We start from the raw sequence: 15,457 nt of genomic DNA, 5'->3' as shown, positions 1-15,457 counted from the left end.
CATAACTTAGGGCAGAGGCAATCTCCAACATTTCTTGGTTGTGTTCTTTCTTCTTCTTCATATCTTTAGCAGTTGGGGCACCAACAGGATCAACATGCTCCACTGAAATGGTAGATTGTTCATGATCTCCAAATCCTCCAAGGTGTAGCTTCATCAAACTTTTCCATGTAGGAAAGTTATCTTTATTGAGCTTGGGTACTTCTCTTTTTGACATCTTGATCTTTGTGCTTCTAGTACCTTCAAACTAGTCCTCTTAAGTAGATAACTCTGATATTAATTGCTAGAATAGTTTAGAATAACTAAGAGGGGGGGGGGGGGGGGCGAATCAATTATCCAAGGTCTAGATGTATAAATAAAACTTTTCACAGCTTAGTGAACCCATAAAACATCATTCATCATGCATGCATACATAAGATTATGCAATCACTTTAAACTTGTAGGTTATTGCCAAATCAACTTTGTAGAAATGTAAAGCATGAAACATAACATATTCATCAACACACTTGACATAGTGATTTACATGGAAACACAATTTGGGAAAAACTACCAGTAACATGCTACTCTTTTCACTCTTTTGAAGTGATGCCCTATTAAAGGCCAACCCTGTTAAAGGTTACAATACACACTATTAAATGTGACCCTATTAAAAGATTTCAATCACCCTATTAGGAGTGAGCCTTGTTAGACCATTCACTTGGAATGTCACCTAGTTAAAGGATTTATAAATGATTGTTAGGTCAACCTTAATCCAAAGGATTTACCCTAGACTGATACAATTGTTAGAGAGTAATAGTAAGGCTTTGATCTGATACAACTTACAACTTTATTTCTAGATTATAAATCACTATTTAGTCCTCAATTCTATTTGGCTTTCATACTTTGCAGCTTTGATAGCTTGTTCACCCTTCAAACATTCATACCCTTAAGCCTTCTTGCTTAACATGCCATTACATACTCTTTTCTTAGGTCTCACCTGATGAAGCAAAACCCTTGACTCCTTGTCTCCCTTAGGTTCTCACACATGAAAAACTAGCTTCATGACCAACCATTCCTATAAATAGAAAATTAAGATCTTTTGTTGCTCATTCTCCATCATCCAATTTAGAGTTTGGATGGATTAGGTAGGATACAATGTATCTACCCCATATCTCATATCTCTTCTAGAAACTTTTAGAATCCTCTTCAAATTCATCTAAAAATAGTTTAACTTGAATTTTGTACCACAAGCTCATCAACCTTATCTTCCACCTAGTTCACATAATCCAAGAAAATAAACTATTCAACTTAGATCCATTGAATTTACGATCTTTTGAATAATGTAATAGCTCGGCATTATTAAACTTTTGATGCTTGACACATATAGTATTGCTTGACATTCACTATGAAATCACTCGGCACGAACTAAAGTTTACTGGTGCTTGACATCAACTAAAATTTACTCAGCATGTACTATTCTGCTTGGCATACACTAGAATGATCTTTTACTTAGATCTAACTAATTTTTTGCTCAACACCTACTATCCACTCAGTCAAGCTTGATAGATAAACTTTGTGTAACTTATTCTTGTAAACTTTCTTAGTGTAACCAACCTTTCTAACCTTAAGTAGATTATCAATACATCATGTTATCATTGTCTTAATTGTTTCTTGTAGTTCATTACATAATCATAACTCAACCTTTCCTCTAGGAGCTATTATTACATCTTTTGATCAAATCCTCTTCAACAATCAAATAAGTGATAGTACTTGAATCTTATAAGTAATTGTCTCACCATCAAATAACAAGTTTGACATCAGTGACAAAACAATTATTGAAGCATATTTGACATACTTATATGTTCTCAACAATCTCCCTCTTTCAAAAATATCCTTCTTTGATTAGCTTCTTCAATATATTCTCAACAGTTGCATCATCAATTAGGTCATATCATTGTCACTCTCTAACCATTGTAGCAGTGTATCAAATCTCTTAATAGAGTTTGCTTAACAACTATTTACTAAATCCTCTAACAAGGTTGCATTTATAGATTAAAGTGTCTAAAGACCTCTAACAAGGCCACTCATAATAGGGTGATTAAATCCTCTAATAGGGTCACACCTAAAAATGTGTTTTGTAACCTTTAACAAGGTTGGCTCTTAATAGGGCTCACTTTAGAAGAGTGAAAAATAGTAACTAGTTGCAATGGGTGTTTTTTTCCAAATTGGATTTCCACGTTAAATCTTGGTGTCACCTGTGTTCATGCTATTTCTTTCATGTGTATAAAAATAAGTTAAGTAAGGTTAATCATAGATAATATCTTAAGTTTTGCATGTTCAGTATTTTTTGAATTATAATTGACAGTATAGTTCTTGCCAAGTTACAACATATTGTTAGTCTTAACTGAGTGCCTATGTGTTAACCGAGTAACAACAGTTTCAACATAGAATATGTTTTGTAGTGACATATAAGGGATTTGAGATTTATTTTAGTGGTAACTGATTCACCCTTCACTCTCAGTTACTCTTATATTTCCAACATATTGATGTACTTGTATTTGTTATTACATACCCTGTGATATGTGCAGTGGAGTTAGTTATTTGGATGTGCTTCATTGTATTAGTTGTACTTATGTATCTTCTTATGAGATATGTATCTATTATTTATTTAAGATTATTGATATTGTACTTAGGATTAAAACTAATTAACAAAACCTTCTTAAACATGACTCAATGTAAAGGAACCCTTGAGGAATGGAAATTTTATTTGTAAATAATTATGTGTGCTTGATGTGTATGTATATTTCACTCCCATGTTGTTATCTTGATGTTGTATACAGTTTTAAATAAAATCAATGAAATATTATACCATAGTAGGTTAATTTCTCTTGGATTCTTGAGTGGGACATTATATATTGTTATCCCCAACTGATAATATTGTTATTGTATGCAAAAGAGTCATATCAATTGCTATTTTCTCATTGATGTCGAGCCTCAGTTGGTTAGACATTATGCTAATTCAATAGAGTACCAAATCATTTGATTAATGATGAGGATTTGATTAATGACAAGGATTTGAAGAAATTATGATGATGAAAAAGATGATACGTGTTGGTAATCAATGGGTACTTGAATGAATTGGAATGTGATAGTATAATGTTGGTTTTATTATTTTACAATCATGTGATGTTGTGATGAAGTTCATGTATGCACCGATTGATTAGTTTACATGGTGAAGAAGATATATAATATTAACCGAGTGACTATAGTTGTCACCAAGAACTTGGGATAGAAGAGATAAAGTTTAGTATTAACCAAGTAATTTTAGTGTTAACTGAGTGATGTATTACTCGAGTAAAGTTGTAATGTTCACCGAGTAAGGAACACAAGAAAATATTAATATGAGGATGACTCTTGATGAAAATTAAGAATGTCCAAGAAGATCAAAGGACAATGTCAAAGTTAGTTATGAGATCTATGGCTGAAGAAATGTAATGAAGATATAATAAAAGAGATAAGCAAGATGTAGATGAGCACAAAGTTCAAGGAAGTTCTATTTTTTGAGTGACTAAATTCATTGAATTTGAGATGTATGATTGTGATTAAGCAGTAAAATATAGAAGGATCTAGAATGGAAAATTTAACTATTTAAGGAGATGAAAAAGACTAATTTTATTTGCTAATGATGTATTTATTGTGCAATAATTATTGTTGAAGAAGAAAAGAAGAACAAGGTGAACTGAGAAGAACATAAGTGCAAATATCAAGTAGAGGAAGTGTAGAGTGAAAGTGAAAGTGTGTGAATAATCAATTAAGAGATTATAATGAAAAAACTAAGTTAAATAGAGATTCAAAAAAGAAATTTATTGCTAAATCTATCAAATCACTTGACTCTTACTTTCTTACTATTGTAGTAGATAGAATATCTTAACTGAGTGAACCTAATAAGTCTTTGAAATCCTATACTGTAACATTGATTAGAGATTTTTGTAAGTCCTTTAGATCAAACCACTCTTTAGTAATGAAAATGAATGATAAGATCTAGATGATCTTTGGTTCAAATCATCTAACTAGATCACACTAAAAATGTGCATGCAAAACTTTAACAAGGTTGGCTCCTAGTAGATCTCATTTCATAAGAGTGAAGTTTTTGGGTTGTTGATTCCCAGGTGGTTTTTCCCTTTACAAGGTTTCCACATTAAATATTTGTGTCAAAATGTGTGAATTCTTGTGTTGCAAAGTTTATTTTCAAGTCGATAATAGCTAAGTTATTACACTGATACTCGGTCAAGTAAGAATACTGAGATAACAATTTGAATTAAAGTTGATATAAGTTTGAATTGAGAAGTTGAATGTGGTTACCTAGTTATTGATATGAATGTTTATGAATTCTAAATTGGTACTAAATTTTTATAAAGGCCTAAGGATACTTGGATATAACTGATTTACCCTCCCTCTCAGCTATATTACAATTTTATTAGAGATATGATCAAGGATGGTATAGTGAAGTTATTTCAGGTAGAGAATTTGATTATTTATGTAGATTTTTTAACTAAGGCTTGAGCACATAGAAGTTTATGTGGTGTTAAAATAATATGAGCCTAATGGTCCCTAGTAATTATATTATGGTTTAGATACTCTCTTTACTCTTGCAAAGTATTTGACAAGTGAGATAATATTAGGGAATTGGTATCTCAACCTTATAGTTACATAATGTTACTATTTGGAGTAATTTTATGTTTGAGCACAAATATTTCCTAAACTTTCCCCCAAAAAATGAATTTTCTAGATAAGAATGGTTGTCAATTTTTATTGCAAGATCTTGTCTAGATTTTAGGATATTAATTTTTCCATTTAAGTTGTCAATTTTTTTTTGATTGATAAGAGGCCGAAGCCAAGATTAATTATTATGATGTGTTATAGTTAATTAATAATAATATTATTTTTTAATCTTGAGTAGATTCTAACCTAAGACATCCCAGATAGGAGGCTCACAATTTACCTTTGTGTTGTAGGCTCTTGCCTTAGTTCTCAATTTTTTTTACTAAGTCAAAATGGAAGGCCTCAAATAATCCCAAATGTCCTAAAAGAGTTCATAACAATGTATACATTATATCTGGATAGAGCATGCCATGAGATTTTTGACACTTCAAATGGTTTTTCAATTAGTCACTCAGTTCATAATTTATAGCATCTAGAAGTTGGGTCTCTTGAAATAAGAAATATAAAAAATGTGTTGAACACATAAATGAGTTGTAAAAGGGAGTTACACGTGTTTCTTTTTTTCTTTTTCAAATTTTTTTTTAGCACATCAAAGGGCATCTTTTATTAGAGATAAGATGGGTGCCACTATGTTGGTAGTTTTTAGGCTAGAGTTATGTAGTATTATTTGACAGTTTCAAGCATTTCATCTCCATTCTCCTTAGTGGATGTGTATTACCTAATGTGAAAGCAAATAACACATATAACTAATGAATAAAACGTATAATAATCATAGATCTCATTGTAAGGATGATTAATATAGATGAATAATCCAAAATCAACAAGTATATCATGTGAAGCATTAGAAAAGGTTCATTTTATTCACATATAGGTGGAAATAATATGTGTATCTGTAATTACCCAAAACTGGTCATCTAGACTATGAAACCCCTTTCTAGAATTTTTGCTTAATTTATCTATTGCTCATTTTTTATCAAATCATCATTTTATTATTTATTTGATTTTAACCTATGATTTGACCACTTTATCCCAAGTGTCCTATTTAATTGAATGAATTTGTTCCCTTTTAATTAAATAAAATCCCCAAAGTTCCACTTATCCTAAGTATACACATGAAAAACATTATTCTTATTTTAAAAATAAAAGAAAAGACATTTTTGTCTAAGATGAGGGGCACACTTTCCAAGGTGAGTGAAATATTTATTTTCCTCCACAAATATTTTGCCTCTTAAACACCACTTTTGATCTTGCTTAGGTGAGATTCTTGTGCACATGGATCACTCAAAGCTCATTCTTCACCCTTGATTATGCCTCATAACCTCCACTGTCCATTTTTGTTTAAAAGGAGGCTCTCTCCTCATTCTCTCATATCTTATACTTTGATACTAATGTTATGTTGTAGGTTTTCTTGTAGCTTTTGTAGCATTTGGAGCATTTCTTCATTCTTAGCTAGTCTTCATTCTACTTACATCATGACATACTCTTTATCTTAGTTTCCTTTATGCTTTAACTTAGCTCACATAGCTTATCTAGGTCGTTATTACAACTCTTTGTTAGTTTGCATCTCATTTTAGTTTATCTTGCATGTTGCATTGCATTCTACATTGATTCTTGGATATTTGCACTCTTGCCTCCACTCTTTGAATCTTCTATTCTATGATACACCTTGCAAGGGTTGCATAGCTAGTTTCATTTGATAGCCATAATGTCATAGATCTTGTACGTCATAGAAAGGAAGCTATAAGAGACCTCTTGAGATGCTCTTCATCATGGGGATTTTCAAAAGTGTACCCTATTTTTGGTATACATTCTTGGCACCCACTGTGGGGCTAGAACCAATTTCTAGCTCTAAATTTTTGGATTTAGCATTTTCCCCCTAATTTTAATGTTTACAAATGAAACAACACTTTTGCATAGCATTTTGGCACTCTCACACTCTATTTCAACACTTCTACAAGTTTCTACAATGCGTTTGAATACTAAAACAACACATTTGCATAGTCTTTTAGCACATTTAAATAGTTCTGTAGCACTTCTACATAATTTCTAGTTTCTATTCTATTACTATGATAATTTTATTTTGCAAGGTTTTAGTGCATTACTAGGTTCCTACAATGCATTTGAGCATCTCTGCAGTGCATTTGGCTGTTTCTGCAACACTTTTGAATATTTCTGTAGCGCATTTGAGTATTATTACAACACATTTCCTTATTATTATAACACACTTACTTTGCATATTTCCATCTTCTTTCTGTAGGGTGTTTTGGTGCATTTACATGTGTTTTAGTGTATTTTCAATTTTCTATAGCACATTTACAAATTTTTTTTGAGCATTAAAATATTTTTATAGAGCATTTGACTATTTCTATAGTGCATTTGAATAATCCTGTAACGCCTTTGAATAATTGTATAACATATTTTCATGGAAATGTTTTGAGCAACTTTCTACTTATTTTGTGCATTCTGTGACACTTTCTCTCTTGATTTTGCACTTTATTTCAATGCTTTTGCACTCTACTTCAATGCTTTTGTTGTATCATCATTCAAACTGGAGCTCACCAATTTAAACGTTGAGTTAGAATTAATAATATCAACATCCCACCATAATTCTAATGAAGGAAAATAGAAGAAAATGAAATAAAGGAGATAAGAGGGAAAATCTACAAACCACTCTTTAAAATATACAAAGAGAAATTCTTGTGTGACATGAAAAATATTGTGAATAACTGTCAAATCATAACCACCATAGTGTTGAATGAAGAACCTCTGTTGAAACCAAGATGGAGATCAGAATCAATCTGCATGAGTGCCCCTAATGACACTACTCAAAAAATGAATAGATGACAAATATAAGCAAAACATCTGTCAATAAATTGAAGATACAATAGACAATAATCTGCATAGCTCCCTCAGACAAAGTATAGGTGCAAAATTATGGCAAAACATCTATTTGTCAAGGATTCAAGTTACACATGATTTTATATGAGTGACCCTAACATCTCTACTCAAGCATGAGAGAATAAAATGCTAATTGAAAAATATATCTGTCAATTGTCTATTAATTTGATCAACTATGGAACCAAGAAAGGATTTGCACCAAGAGGCATGATAGAACCACAAAAGGAGTGTGTCACTAGAGAGAAAAGAATGGCAAGATCCATGCGAAGAGAGCATGATCTTGATCTATCTCTAAATTAGGCCCAACCATTGATGCCATAAAAGTTTGATGCAAACCTCTACTTGTGGGCCTAAGAAGAATGGTGGCTTTCACTCGAAATAATTGAATGGCATGAGAAAGATAGATGCTAAAAATTCTATCGTAGAAAATTTGATCTTCAATACCCACAAACAAAAAAATACATTTCTTTTCCTAGTAGCCTTAGCTCTGATACCATGCCCACCTTAATTCTAACTAAGAAAACTAGAGTTAATTAGGAAATATCTAATTAATTCAACACCCCCTCTTAAGATAAACTTAGGGAGTAGCTAAAAACCTAGAAACTACTACTAAAAGTACATTTTGGGGTCCTAACAAATAAGGCCCAATGAGGTACCCACACACAACCAAATCTCTGAAAGAGGTGAAATAGAGAAAACCACATAGGAAAGGTCCTATTCCAAAAAGAGATGGAAAACATGCTAAAAAGACTCGTGAAGGTTTGAAGAAGCCTCCACACTAGGGAATATCCCTAAATAGGAACAAAATACGATCATGAAGAAAACCACTAAAGCATGTAGAAGCTACAAAGCTCTATTGAAAGTAACTACTGATACAAAGAACCTCCACTGAAATAGAACCTGATCAGGTAGAGAAGACTATAATCTACATCAAATCAAAAGGCATACAAAGGAAAATAACTAAAATCAAAGATACAGATGGCATAAAACACCAAAGTTTGAAGAGTTGATTAGTCAAACCAAGAAAACATGATAAACAATAGAAGAACCCCCCCAATGTAGAGAAGGGTGAGGTGATAGAAAATTGGAAAAGTGGGCCAAAAGAACTGCATGTCAAGGAACTACGATCAAGATGCACAAAATACTACGTATGTGTGTACTGAGGTGATCAATACTAGACATGTCATGAGGTTAATGTCATGGAAGGGACACTCATTAGACAAAGGAAGATAACAAATAAAGGAAAACCATCAACCCCCCATGACACTTTAATCATGAGTAATGCATGCACAATAAGGCATAAGATATGGTGAATCCCAAGAATACAATAATTTATACAAGTTTCCTCAAATGAAACTACTGAAATTAGAAGGAAAAACAAGGCAAACAACTAAAACAAAAATATAGATGCAATATGGCACTTTATCTTAGTGCATTTGCAAGAATGTATACAAATGATGTCTAAATAGACCAAAAGAGACATAAGACTGATACAATAGATAGTACAAGTCATGAAAAATCATTTGAAGCAATAAAATTGATCCTCGAGCTTAAAACAACAAGGATATCCACCATAATGCAAAAAAGCAAAAGATTGAATATAATGTGCATGGAGAAGAATCTAGAAAATGTTAGAAATAGGGATTACTGAGAGGTGGGGTGAATCAATAATCTACAAACTTTAGTTGCTAACTGGATATTATTACTTACTTTAAACCATTCATAACAAAGCAATAAAGTAATGCTGAACAATAATGGTAACAATGCACAAAGATAACTCATGACACCATATTTTGTGAACTAGGGAAACCCTGGCCAAGGGAAAACCACAGTGGGGATGATACCCACTAGATAATATACTAATATATATGTTTCTTGTTAGAGGATGGACCCTGTTAGGAGTCAATGAGAAAATTTAGTATAATAGTCCCTATTAGGAGACTTTGAATCCTTGTTAGGAGATTCCAACCCTGTTAGGAGTTGTAGTATAATGTATGCAAGATGAGCCCACTGCCCAAATATGCAATTTCAACTACAAGAAGAGCTCACTGCTCAATCAAGTAATCTATTATTATTTGCCTTCCTTACTGATGTTTTATCTTTAGCTTGATCTTAGATCACTAGATAGTTCATACAAAACTTTGCATATATCGCTTTCACAAAAGTTCGCTTAGAAGTCCACTCTCATGATACATCAAGATTACACACTTCTTATCACAAGAAGTCCTTTGCATAAATACTGTTGGGTCATCTAAGACCACAATTCACTTTTCCATGTTATAGAAAACATCTAGGATGTTGGCTCTAATTGGACAAGTCGTTGTTTTGCAACCAAAACAATTCTTTCCTTCAATTCTGTTTTCTTGCTTCATCAAAACATGATTAACTCTATTCCATATAGTTTGTACAAACTTTTGAGGTTATACACATCATCACCAACATGTATACTATCTCCATGTAAATTTTCTTGCCATAATATGATGTCTGCAACATGTTATAAACAAAATAATACACTGCTGTAAACCAAATTCTATACTTAGACAATTTTTTAATCACCAAACACTAAGTATCTTTATTTCCAAGGTTTTCTGTCAACATGTACATCATGTGTTTCCATTAATGACAATAATTACATATCACAATTAGCCAATTTTTAACAATCTCCCCCTTTGGCATTGATGGCAACAAAATAGGGCAAAATGGCTAAGTGACAAAAACTTAACTATCAAAATAAACATTACATCTATTACAACTTTACAACTTTACATATATTCTCCCCCTTACAATATACTTCATACTAAATAAGTATTTCTTTTCTTCACAATTTTCTCTCCTATTACTCCCCCTTTGACATCAATGACAAAGGTCATATAATGTCAAGATTCTATTTGAAACTATTGTGCTTGCCTTTATGCTGAAATAATCTTCATACAATCATCAAAAATAGTTTTCAAGCTGTCCATACCATTTTTCCATGTCTCTTTTGTAGATTTTTCTGATGTGAGAATTGCACATAATGCATATGATGCAATTTCAATTGCATTGATATCTGAATACAAGAAGTTTGTATATGTGTCCTTGGCCTTGACACATTCTTCTAACTACTTCTCAACAAATGATAACTTCAGAGCAATGGGTTCTCTGAAATTAGATGTTCTCCTTAATATCTACTCTTTTTGAAGTTTGAGTTTCCTGATCTCACTTTGAACACTGGCAACTTGGCTTTCAATATTATCAACTTTACTTAATGGGTGCTGGATTAGGCTAGATAAAGCCTTTAACTCATTCATCTTTGCCTTTGACTGACTGTCCAAATCCTTAGTTAGTTTGTATGATAAGGTACACTTAACATACAAGAATTTCCCTTCCTTCTAACACTTTATAAGTTCTTTGATGCATGTATCAAAGTTGACTAAGTCATTCTTGATATTTTAGTAGATGGTGCTAAAAAAGTTAGCATCATGGGAAATCTAAGCTTTTTCCTTTGCAACATTCAAAAAATTTATAAATTCTTCAAAAAAATACTTTAGCATTGCCTGTGCTCTTTGTTCAAGATCTAGTTCTGAGTACTGAACTGCTAATGTACTATGTAGTCTATCTGTCACTTCCATTAGTGTTCTTTGTAAACTCTTTACTTCCTATTTTTCTCAATAAACTTGGTCAAGGATGAGATTAGATTTTTTTGATCATCATCATCAGTAGATAGATTGGTAAGAGAGCAGAGTAGATGAACTAGATGGTTTAGTTTCATCCTCCCTCTATTTCTTTGCTACTTCCTTGGCTTTCCTCTCTTCCTCTTCTTTCCTTTCTTTTTCTTCTCTTTTCTTCTTCTCTTATTATATTTTCCTTTCTTGCTCCTTTTTTTTAATTTTATTATCTTCTTCCTCCTTTCTTTTCCTTTCATTCTCAAGTAATTTTTGCTTCGCTTCCTCTATCTTTTGCTTTTCAATTTTTATAAGCCTCTTCTCTTCATCAATTTGCTTCTACTTATCTTCCACATCCTCAGTATCAGGTATATTTGGTTCAGATCCACCAAATGGATTGGTATCATCAATGTTTAGAGTAACATTGGTTTGATCAATCTTCATGGTATCTCCACTAACTGATACTTCCTCTGTTCTGGAAGTTGGAGCAGTTGTTGTCTATGATTCTAACAAAATCTTGCTGATAGCTACTATTGTCTCTTTCCTCAACTTATCCTTCTCACCAAACATGAATAAAAATGGCCTTAATTTGTTTCTTAAGTAAGGAGCAAGGTTATTCAACAATATCTTAATCTCATCTTCATCACCAATCTTGCAGATTGTCCTTAGCACAGACTTTCAAAGTTCAAGGTCTTCTTCCCTTGCTAGAGTCTTCTTTTCTATAAGTCTCTCATAGAATTTCTAGTTCACTACTCCCTTGATATCCTTCATACTTAGATCATTTTCAATGATATGTCTCATAGTAGAAATATCAATTTGATCTTTCTCAAAGTTATTATAAAGATCATAAAATTTGTTCATCTGAACAAAGTTTCCCTCATTTGTAATTGTTGTGTTTATCTTTTCAATCTTTGGCTTCCATGGTTGCTGAGCTTTTCTTGTTGCTTGTTTAGGTGGAGTCACCTTGATTTCTTGTTCCTCAACTTCTTCATCACTACTAGATTCAATTGTCAATAATACTTTTTTGTTCTTTCCAAGACCTGAAGCCATCTTCTTGACTCTCTTTGCCTTTGTTGGCACTGCTTCAACTAATCTCTTTGATTTTCTCTTATGTTCACTAGGCTAAACATCGGATACTATTGCATAAGGTATAATCTATCCCAAAGTTGTCTCTGCAACTAAAACTGACAAGGGTTGAATATTCAATACACCTTGTTTCAATGTTTGTCTCACTGCCTCATACTCACTTTCTATCATTTCGACCTTAGATAATGCCTTCTTCATAATTGATTCAACCTTCTTGTGAGATGCCTTCTCCAAGGTTGATTGATGAGCATGCTATGTGATCTCATCAAATGTACCAAATCTATGCTCAACTTTATCTATCTCAAAATTCAACAATAGATCAATGTAGCCAACTACATTATCATCACTTAACTCATAGCTCAATGGATCCAAAAATGTTTCTCAAGGTTGTACTGCTTGAATGTATGTATAGTTAGTATCAACTAAAATACATATGTCCTCCTTGAATCTATCCACAATTACAAGTGAGCTCCTAAATCTTTGTTTCATCTCATTTTGGAATGTTCTCATAATCAAATTTCCACTGTCCAATACCTTGTCTATAGGGCGTCATCTGCATACCTATGATATCTTTTCCATAGTGCACCTATCACTACTCATAATATCTGCTGCTGACAAGTAAGGAAATCTCTTCAGCACATGAAAGACTATGTGATTAATCAATGATTGGAATCTAAATACACCATTCTTAGTTAATTTAATCTTCTCAAGGTTCTCCAAGAGTTGCGTTCTTATAATTTCACTCAAATTCACCTGTTCTTTCTCAACATAAATCTTGTAAGCTGCATATATGAATCCAATTGAAAGTTCATCTATCTTAGAACTTGCACATACTAAGTAAGCTATTATTCTTCTAAGAAATCTCACATCATCTTTCTTTATAGAGCTGATTACCATAGCTTTTCCATTGTAAATTGCCTAAGTGTAGCTTTCTACTTTTTAAAAAAACTAGTTTCTCTCCTATGGGTACACTGCCTTGTTTGCTAAGACTAGTTACCTCATGTATAAGGTCAACAAAAATGTCTACTACATTATCTTACATCCATAACTTTACATCATGTATTCTACTTAGTATAATTTGAGTCCATTCATTTGTATCTAGTTCGTGGTAAAAATGATACTTAGACAAATCCAATTCACTCAAATGCTCAAATCTGGTCTTCACTGTCATGTCATGGTTAAAGAATATTTCCATATCCTTATTCATATATTCACTGCCAATAGACTCAAACTTGCAATTCAAATAGTTTTCTATATCTTCCAAATAGACTACATTGTTCAGGGTGATAGACAATGTAGAATTAGGGTTTTCGTCAATAGGTTTTATGGAAACTACCTTAAATTTAGGTCTATCATTATTCTCAACACTATGAACAACTAAAATATCTATAATTATTATCAACAATATCCTTTACCAAACAAATATTGCAGAAAATGATAAAATACCTCTTTTCAAAAATAGGGTTAGCTTCAAAATCACTCTGACAAGTCATTTTAGAATGCACTTCACTTTGAATGTGTTTGCAAATGAAGTAAAATTAATTCTATACTCCATTTATGCATAAATTTGAAACTGCATTAATTGTGTACTTTGCAAATATGAAAAAGCTGCTATCTGCGTTCTATAATTAGATAACTACACAAACTAATCTATCCGATCTTTAGAAGTCACTCGAGGTTTAATACAACCTCCTTTCATCATGACAATCATCCTCAAAACTTTACATTACGAAATTCTCTGCAAAAATGTACTTTTCATCTTTTGTTACAAAATTACCCTTTATTGTAATACTAGTAACTCTGAAATTCATCATAACTTGTTTAGATGATCTCGAAATCACAAGCAAGCTTAGGTACCATCTAAACACAACTGAATACACCTTTTCCCAACTTCGCTAACTCTACTTTGGTCTCTACATGAAGTTCTCAAATTCTGATGCTGTGAACAAGCTTAATTCAACTTTATTGAATCAAACTCAACAACTAACTTCGGTATTTCTGTCTCATCATCATTTAACTTTTCCTTTGAGATATTTTCTCCTTTCAAGAATGCTTCATTAAGTTCTTCTCAAAGTTCACTAACAATATTTCTTTGTTCTTCATTGCTTTTGCTAGTTCTGGAGTTCCTTTCCATGTTCCTTCCATCATTTCTAGAGTTTCTTCCATCATTCCTTCTATTTTTGAAGTTTCTTCTATTGTTTCTTCTATCTCCAAAGTTTCTATCCATTCAATAGTACTTCTTTGTGTGTCTAAAGTTATTGCATAATTGACATACAAGTGCTTTGCTTCTAGGATTCCGCTGATCATTAGGTGCATGACAATTCTAAGAAATGTGTCTTAAGTTGTCACAATTATAGCACACAATCTATCTTCTATCATCATAAGATCTTCTTTCTCTCGATGTCCTCTCATTAGATCATCTTCTATCTATAGGGTTAGTATTTATAGACATTCTACTATTTCTTCTATCATTATCATACTTAGGTTTCCTACAATCAATTGCATTATGATCCATACCATGACAATTATGACAATAAAAGTCCATAACATGATTAAATGATTTATTAGTATAATCTCTTTTCACATGACCTATTTCATTATATAAAAAACACTTACCTCTAAATTCATACCTGGTTTCCTTAGGAGTCTCCACTTGCTTTGGTTCATCCAAGATTTCAACTTCATTGATTTGCTCAACTTCTTTAGGTTTCTCAAAAGATTAACTTGACTCAATATTATCATAAGATTTGTCTTTTTCTTTTAGATATGATCTAATCTCAGGTTTCTTTATAGACATGTTAATTAGATAACCAAGACCAGTTTTATCATAAGAAGATCTCTGTATAGACATAGAATCAACAAGCTTTTCTTTGCTACAATAAAGTTTCTTAAGCTTTTGTTTTCACTGTACCAATTCACTTTTGACAATTGTATTGTACTTATCGAGTTCTTAATGATCTTCTTTCAATGTTTCAAACTCATATGTTTTCTTTGCTAGACTTGCTCTCAGATCTACATTTTTGATCTTCAAATCAGATTCAATTTTGCTAGGATCATTTCTTAAAGTCAACTTCAGTTTTGTAATCTTCAATTCATGCTTCAAGATTTTGTACTCTATCTTCAACTTTGAA

This window comes from Cupressus sempervirens, chromosome 10 (genome assembly GCF_028749045.1).
Source record: "Cupressus sempervirens isolate cs-2001-9-10 chromosome 10, ASM2874904v1, whole genome shotgun sequence".
In the NCBI taxonomy this organism is placed as follows: Eukaryota; Viridiplantae; Streptophyta; class Pinopsida; order Cupressales; family Cupressaceae; genus Cupressus; species Cupressus sempervirens.
The sequence above is the reverse complement of the archived record's forward strand: the minus strand, read 5'-3'. Positions refer to the sequence as shown.